Below are 7,994 nucleotides of genomic sequence, written 5' to 3'. Positions count from 1 at the left end.
TCTCTGGACTTCGCCTCTTGGATTTGCCCCTTTTGGATTTGGCTTCTGCTTTCGGATTTACTGGTATCGACCCCCTGTCTGGACTTGGATTTCCCCTCTCGCCTCAGCCCCTTTTGGACGTCCCCGTTCGGATCCGAGCAACCGCTCACGGAGGACTTACCTGTTCCGGTCCCGTTCCCAAGCGGTCACGTGAGTGTCCAGTCCAGAGACTTTGTTCCTGCTTTTGGTCCGTTAACAATAAACACCTTAAAACTTTGTCTAAGTGTGCTGGTCCTGAATCCTGCCAAGCCTCGCCTTGTCAGACTCAGGGAAAGACTAGTTTATTATTAAGGCCGAGGTCGCCATGGAAGCTAACAAGCTTCCTTGTGGCAGGGCACCAGGTGTGGATGAGATTCGCCCTGAGAGGCTGAAGGCTCTGGATACTGTGGGCTGTCACTGTTCAATGTTGCATGGAGGACTGGGACAACATCTGTGGAGTGAGAGACCGGGATGGTGGTTCCCATTTTTAAAAAGGGGCAACCGGAGAGTGAGTTCTAATTATTGAGAGCTCACACTTCTATATATTTTAAAATTGGTCATGCCCCTCCCTACCCCTCGGAGCTGTTAAAGCCTCTATCGACATAAATAAATACGGACAAAGCAACTCTATTAAATCACTGTTTAAAAATGAAGCTAAAATATCTGTGTTTTGGGTGCTGCTATGTTGTATGTTTGGAGCCAGAGTCTGCCCATTAGGGATGTGGGGCTGTACCCTCAATACGAAGGTCCTGCCTACATGCCCTCTTGCTAACAGGATGTTATAACGTCAATCACATTTTTCATAATGATAAATATATAATATCTATTATTGATTTATGTGGAACAAAAAGTATTTGGAAAACTATTGATAAAAAATTAAAACACTGATGATGAACTATCTAGAGATAATCTAAAATGGCCAAACTACCGTCTGCTGAACAACAACGACCAAGTAACAGATAATGATAAAATATAACTTTAGGGCACAAAGGAGAGAGTCATTTCAAACATTTGTTCATATAACCATTTTCAGAATGATTTTAAAAAAGCCTCTTGCAGTTTTATTTATATATATATATATATATATATATATATATATATATATATATAAGGCTATAAAGTTTTAAAGGTACAAACTGTAAAACTGGTATTTGAACTCTGCCAAATAGCAACCACAAGATTCAATTTAATTAAATCAGAGCGCTGAGTTTACGTGCAGAAGCATGAAAATCCACCAGAATAAACACGCCCTTAACTTCAGGGCAAAAACAGCAAAACACAATAGTACTTTAAGACAACAGGAAGATAAAGAAGTGTTCGTTGTTTTAGTGAGTTAGACAAGTTTCAGATCTTCTTTAGGACTCTTCACTTGTTCATAATGAACATGTGTTGGCCTCTCCCTGAGGCTAAACACTCATCCTCGTAATGACACGATGTTCCTCGATGATCTCTGACATTCAGACAGTCAGCAGGGGATAAACACTCAGTAAAGAAACCAGTAAAAATGCAGAAACTGAGACATTGTTTTAGTCTACTCGGTATTTGATGAATGAACCCATGCTCAGGAAAACTTGTGTGAATGCTGAGTCAGCACACTCACTATTGTTTTCCTGTTTAAAGTTTCTTCCGTGCACTGTTTGGACTGGAACTACTTCAACAAAATGCACCTGGAGGCAGACAAAATTGCTCCCTCTGATCACCAGCAAACATCACTCTGCGCCGCCTCAAACAGACAATTATCACTTCAATACGGTAAATATATTCTCCCTCCAAGTCTTTAGGAATAAAGACATAATGTAGGACCGCTTGTTGGAATTAAAATGCAGCAGGATCTGTTCACTTCCTTCAAAACTCTTTGTGCTCTTTGAAATCTGCTTTGGCATATTTGCATTTATTGTGTTTTTTGTCTCCTTATGTGTGTGTTTTTTAATCTCCCTCTGCATCCTTTTTGTCTTCTTCTGTGTCCATTTTTCTCCTTACGCATCCTTTTTGGTCTTTATGCATCCATTGTCTTTTTATATCTCTATGTGTCCCTTGATAGATGGATACAATTTTGTCTGTGTGTTTGTTTCCTTTTGTCTCCTCGGGTTTATTTTTGTCGTCTTTTTTTCCCCTTTTTCCCCTTTTTGTCTTTCATGTCTCCTTGTGCTTCATCCATCTCTCTGCTTTTTCTGTCCATCCTTTTGCTCCTTGTTTTATCTTCTTTTTTTTTCTTCATTAAATATTTCAACTAACATTGGAAGTTCAGCTTATTAGTCAACCCACCTTTACCTTTTTCAGTAAAGTCACTCAGCATTGACACTGTAGTTTTGCAGTAAATGCTGATTTTTCTGGATTTCATTCGGTCTCCTTTTGTCTTTTGCCCACTGGGGTAAAGAGGGTTTCAGCTTATCTCCTTCTGCCGAGGAAGTGTGGAGGAGCTGTTTTGTTTCTGAAAACAGGCTTCGGATGTCATCCTGCTGCATTCTTTCGACACTTGCTGTGAACACCTTCCTCAGACCTCACACAGAAAGCACCGTATAATCAGCCTCAGAAGTGAGGAACGTGTTAAAGCCTGTTCCCACCAACAATGTGTGTGTTCGAAAGGCTTGAAAAGATCACGGTGGAGGAACTGAGAGCGAAAACAGGATGGTATATGGTACCAATGCTTATAGTGGCGCTAATACTCTAATGGTTGTAGAAAATCAGTGCTGAGCCAGCTAAAATCAAGCTTTTTAAATGACAGATAAACCCAAGATGGGATACTTTGTAGGTCCAATATATGGTTTGATCTGGGAACGTAATACTGAGTTTTTATAACATGAGAAGCAAGACATTCAGGATGTCAGTCAGTGTGAAATACGCTCCGAGTTTTGGTGTTGGTTTCTGATGCAAAGGTCTTTGTTCTGTTGATAATGGGCAGCGGGTTTACTGAAACATTTTCACTGGATTTGAACTTTGATCTAAAAATCTCTAAAGTAAGGGTCCTCAAACAGTAGACTGTTGTCTGGATCCTGTGTGTGTGTTAGCAAAATAGCTCACGAACCAGAGGACGAATTTTAAGGAAACTTTCAGACAGCAATCACTGGATGTGCATCTACATTTTATTAACTTTTGGAGTCAACACAATTGTAGAGGGCCGTCACAGCTAATTAATTTTGGAAAGAATTAACATTTCCCCTATTTTTTTTATTTTTTTACAGACATTGAGCTATAATCCGGTATGGTAGCAGCTGAGGGTCATCCTAGACACATAATCTGAGTGCTAACAAAGTGCATAAGACCTTTTGTTTAAAGGGACAGTCCAGTCAAATTTGACTTTTTGTCAAATAATTGGCACGTTATTAGTCATGACATCAGTCATAGAGCACAGAGTAAGAAGGGGCCAGTCTTCCTCCAGGCTAGACTAATGTCTAGTCAAATGAGTGTTTTTTTTTTTTTTATAGCTTATCAGGCTTATAAAACGGTTTTATAAGCAAACAAAAGAACACTACATTAGCTACTAATAAACCTCTAAACTTTTGCATGACGTCCATTGTTTAGTTTGTTGCTGTTTTTTTTTTTTTTTTCAAATCGAACAATGTCATGAGCATACATAGACCGTGTTGCTGATATATGTGTGGATGGTGCTGAGGCTGCTGAATGTATTAACTGGCCCTTGTTAAATATTCATTGAAGACACTGCTCTAGTTTTGGTTCATTGCAGATGAAAGAGAAAACAAAAATCTGCACAAAGCTGAGGAGCTGTGTCACTTTTCTCATTAGTGGCAGCAAATTGTCACATGAAATACTAATTACACTGTCTGCATCAAATGTATTTTCTACAATGTCACCTTGTAATAAGGATCAAAATATTAAAATAATAAAAAAAACCTTGCTGAAGTTTCTCTTTGCATTTGTTTTTGTTTTCTTAATTAAAATACTTTGTTACCTAATTTAAAAATCTATTTTTTACCATTCTTTTTTTTTTTAAACTAAAATCTAGAAACAAATGAGTGGCCTGTCCCTTTTAATTCAGTTGGATTACAAATTCATGTTCTTCCCAGATTCTGGGAACAGATTTCTGACAAAACCAGCTCCATAGACAACTCCTTTCCCAGCTGACTGAGAAAACAACATGGCTAGCCCGGACAAAGCTCTGACCCCGACTTCATCCAACATTTTTCAGATGAGCTGGAACACAGGCCAACAGCCAGGGGTTATCACTCAGCATCAGGGCTTTCAAAGGTGAGCTGCATGCTGGGACAGAGATCACATCCAGGACTGTTAGACTGATCTCAGCAAAGTGTTCCTACAAACACTTGTGTCCCTCTGTCTGATTTGAGTCCCAGTGGGGAGTGCTGGGAAAGGTCCCAGGAGCACTTCATGTTCCCAGTTGATCCTTTTCCTGTTTTCAGAAAGCTTCAAGTTACAGTTTGCACAATAACACGACATGTCCTCTTAAACCTGCTTATTTCCAGTAAAGATGGACACTGGGGGAAAGACAACTACAGACCACCAACTGCACTTTAAAGGCTTGAGCTGTGTTTTCAACTGGTTTTGTGAGGAAGACGTTCAGCGTCTGCTGAATGTCAAAGCTGCTCTAATGACAGACTACAGTCACATTCCCAAGGTACACTCATGACAGCCCCAAATGCTCTCCTAATCCAAACTTAAACAACACATTATTACTTGATGCTACATAGCAGGCCTATCAACCAGCCAGGATATGGCTCTTTTTTTTTTTTTTTTTTCAAATGGCCACCACAGAGCTGCCACTGGTGCTAAAAATACACAATACAACTCCGATGCTACTTTCATACCTTGAGCCTAATATTAAGCTAGTTGAAGTCTGCATCTGTCAAACAGACAACCTCTGGTAATCCATGACAAAGGAAAGGGGCGGGGTGGGTAAACCTGTGCACCTGTAAGCAGCTGTCTGATTGATCCAACGCAAAATACAGACTGCGGTACGGACAAAACATCGGCTAAGCTCTCTTCTAGAAGTCTATTCCAAAGCCAAAAAGATGGAAAGTGGATTTATTAAATCGGCTGTGAAGTGAACCAGTTGTTGTTGTGCAACGAAAGCATTGCTGTAATTAAAGAATACAATGTGAAGACACTACAAGTCAGAACAGGCCTTTTCTTTGCAAGTTTTCCAATAGATTCAGAAGATCTAAATAAAATCAGGAGCTGATGGTGTCTTTTCACAGCAGTCAACTGGCTATCGGCCACTTTTGTCCCAAACAAAGGAGCTATCATTTCATCCCCAGTCTTCTTTGTATTTGGCTCACTTGTAACTGTAGTTGAAGGGTCCTGGTGTACAACCACGCTCTAGCCTTAGGAACCCTTTTATCCGGCCCGCCACGCAATTTCAAACAAATAAATAAAATAATTTAAAACTCAGAGGGGGAAAAAAACAGTAACAACCAATGTGTTAAAGTTACAGTAAGTTATATATCCAAGCCAGGATCAGAGTCAGTGAACACAGCATGAGTGGTCAAGCATCAGTGCGAGATAAGACAGGGACTGGCAGGTGTCAATCATGACGCCTGTGGAAAAAAAAAAGAAAGGTGGGTACTGGGTACATATTTCCTTGAAGTGAAAAGCACCGGTGTGTTTAGTTTGTGGAGAGACGCTGGAGGTGATGAGGCACGCTAAACTGGAGAAGTTACCATGCTCCGTCGGAGTTTGGATGCACAACAATCAATCGGTGTTTACGAGACCACAGAAGGACAGACAACTTCACGGTGAGGGAATTACCAGCGAAGAAGCTGAAGTCTCGTACAGAGGGAGAGTTTGGGAAGGAATGCATCGTTGCTGCTTCATCGACTTCACCCGGACTGTGTCAATGTAGCTTTCAAAATACCACATCCTTTCATATTCTAAAGAAAAATATTTTCTTTGAGTCTGAAAAGAAATGTAAAACTGAAAATAATCATTTGTATTATAACCAATCTACTGTACATGCATCATTTTATTTTATATTGCTATATTATTTTGCATTTTGAAAGGTAACAACTGCTACCTACAAACTAAAACTTAGAAATGTTTGCAGAATTTAATATGCCAAAAACTAATACCTGTGGTATTATGGATGTATAATTGTCACAGCATAAGGGTTTAAAAATTGAGTGTGGGCGTCAGATGATTATGCCTTTACAGATTTTACCTTTTTCTCCAAACCTCACGGAAGTGATGACAGCTAAATAACTGTGGTGCTCACTTATTTATCTGACACAAATTTAAAGGTTTGATAAATGCTCTGTGGACCCGTCATGTAATACAAGGAAGATCTTTATGTTTGCTCTTTTATATCGCCTGCAAAAGGTCGAAGGAGGACGGTGATGTTTTTGCCTGTGTCTGTTCTTGAAATATCTGGTGAACCAGTTGAGGAATTTTAATGAAACTCTCAGGAAATAGTCATTGGATGTACATCTAAATGTGATTAACATTTGGAGCCAGCCTAATTCAAGATGGTCGCCATAGCCAACTGACCTTATCTGCAACTAAAATGGCTATAACTCTGTTGATTTTACAGATACTGAGCTAAAATTTGGTGTGGCTGTAGCTGAGAGTCTTTTATCCGAGTGCTCGTCATTGCACAAAAATCCTTGCTGAAAACTTTCGCATTAACTGTCTGAGTCAATCCTGTTAGTCTGTTAGCAAAATATTCCATGAGCCTCTGTGGTGCACTGTGGACATCACAGATGATATTTCTGTACCATGTATGAGAAGCAAGATCTCTGATGTCTGCTTTTGGATTAGAACAAACAGATGCATGAATGAAATATTTCCTTTCCCAACAGTCTACATGGTAACTGAAAACATGCAGCTGTGTGAAAACGTCGCTTGTCGTCTAACAAAATGGCTCTGGTCCACAGCTGGGAATGCATCCAGTCACATCATCTTTTAATTTTAATAATGCCAGGGTTCTTCAGTGATTGTTTTTTTTTTTTCAGAGACAAAAACAGCCACCGGCGGGAGGAAGAAAGCGTTCTGCTGAAAAACACAAGCTAACATTTGGCTGCCATCCAGCAGAATGTGGAGCACAAAGAGGAGAACAGAGGAGTTCTCCCGTGCTCCCAAACAAAGAGGGTCTGAGTGGGTCAACATGCACACGGCTGACGGGAGTGCACGTTAGGGTTTAAAAAGCTTCAAGTTTGAAACATCTATAAGTCAGATTTGGTCCAGTGCACGTCTGACAGAAAGACTGATGCAGTTAAAAGGAAGAGAGTTTGTGAAATTCAAAAATGTAAAAGTAGATAAAAAAAAAAAAAAAAAAAAAAAAAAACTTAATACTTCTAGGATTTTAAAAAGTAAGTTTCTGAGCTGGGAAAACATTCCCCGATAAACAAGTCGTTTGCATCCTGATGATGAAACTCGCCATAATATGTTGAGCAGGTTCTTACCTGAACATCTGCTGCTCGCTCTTCTTCTCCTCCTCCTCCTCCTCCTCCTCTACCTGTGTGCTTTCCAGCAGCGACTGCTTCATTGGCAGAATCGGGCTCACTTCTCAGGAACAAACTCCACCTCTGAGAGAAGGGGAAAAAACGAGAGAAAGGGTGAGAGAGGGAGGGACAAACAGGCTGAAGGCAGGAACAACCAACTGAGGAGGCCTTCCTCGCCTTGTTGACGCTCTGACAGTGAGGAATGAGAGTAGGAAAAACCTAAAAAAAAAAAAACAGACTGGGATTAAAGTTACCTGCTGTTTGAAGCAAAACAAAAACACATTCTGCTAAAATAAGCCAGAGATCAAACGATACAAACAACAGAGTGATTTCAAACTGATGATTCATCTAAATGTGCAATACCTAGCTAGCTAGCTACATATTTCTTTAGTTATTTATCAAGCTTGCAAGCCTTTTTTGCGTGTGATTTTTGTTTTTGTGTTTTTGATCCAGAGCTTTCTTTTGAAAAACAGTTTTACTTGTGTGTTATGATATTTAAATTTTTTAAAAACCCTGATGTGACATATGCAAAAGGCTAATTAAAGTATAAAAATACTAGCTAAATCT

At 39.8% G+C, this 7,994-nt stretch overlaps 1 protein-coding gene across 3 annotated transcripts in view; it reads right to left on the bottom strand.

The window, feature by feature from the left end:
- Positions 1–7,526, bottom strand: part of frem1a (Fras1 related extracellular matrix 1a) — a 34,157-nt gene extending 26,631 nt beyond the window's left edge. For 2 of the 3 annotated variants that reach the window (XR_005233350.1, XM_037976392.1), the window contains exon 1: positions 7,389–7,526. The gene's annotated coding sequence lies outside the window, so the exon portion shown is untranslated. The remainder of the gene's footprint in view (positions 1–7,388) is intronic. The other variant, XM_017430340.3, reaches the window with a different exon arrangement.
- Positions 7,527–7,994: the final 468 nt, after the last annotated feature.

This window comes from Kryptolebias marmoratus, linkage group LG7, assembly GCF_001649575.2.
Source record: "Kryptolebias marmoratus isolate JLee-2015 linkage group LG7, ASM164957v2, whole genome shotgun sequence".
Classification (NCBI taxonomy): Eukaryota; Metazoa; Chordata; class Actinopteri; order Cyprinodontiformes; family Rivulidae; genus Kryptolebias; species Kryptolebias marmoratus.
Note: the sequence above shows the minus strand (reverse complement) of the source record. Positions and strands in the feature narration are given on the sequence as shown.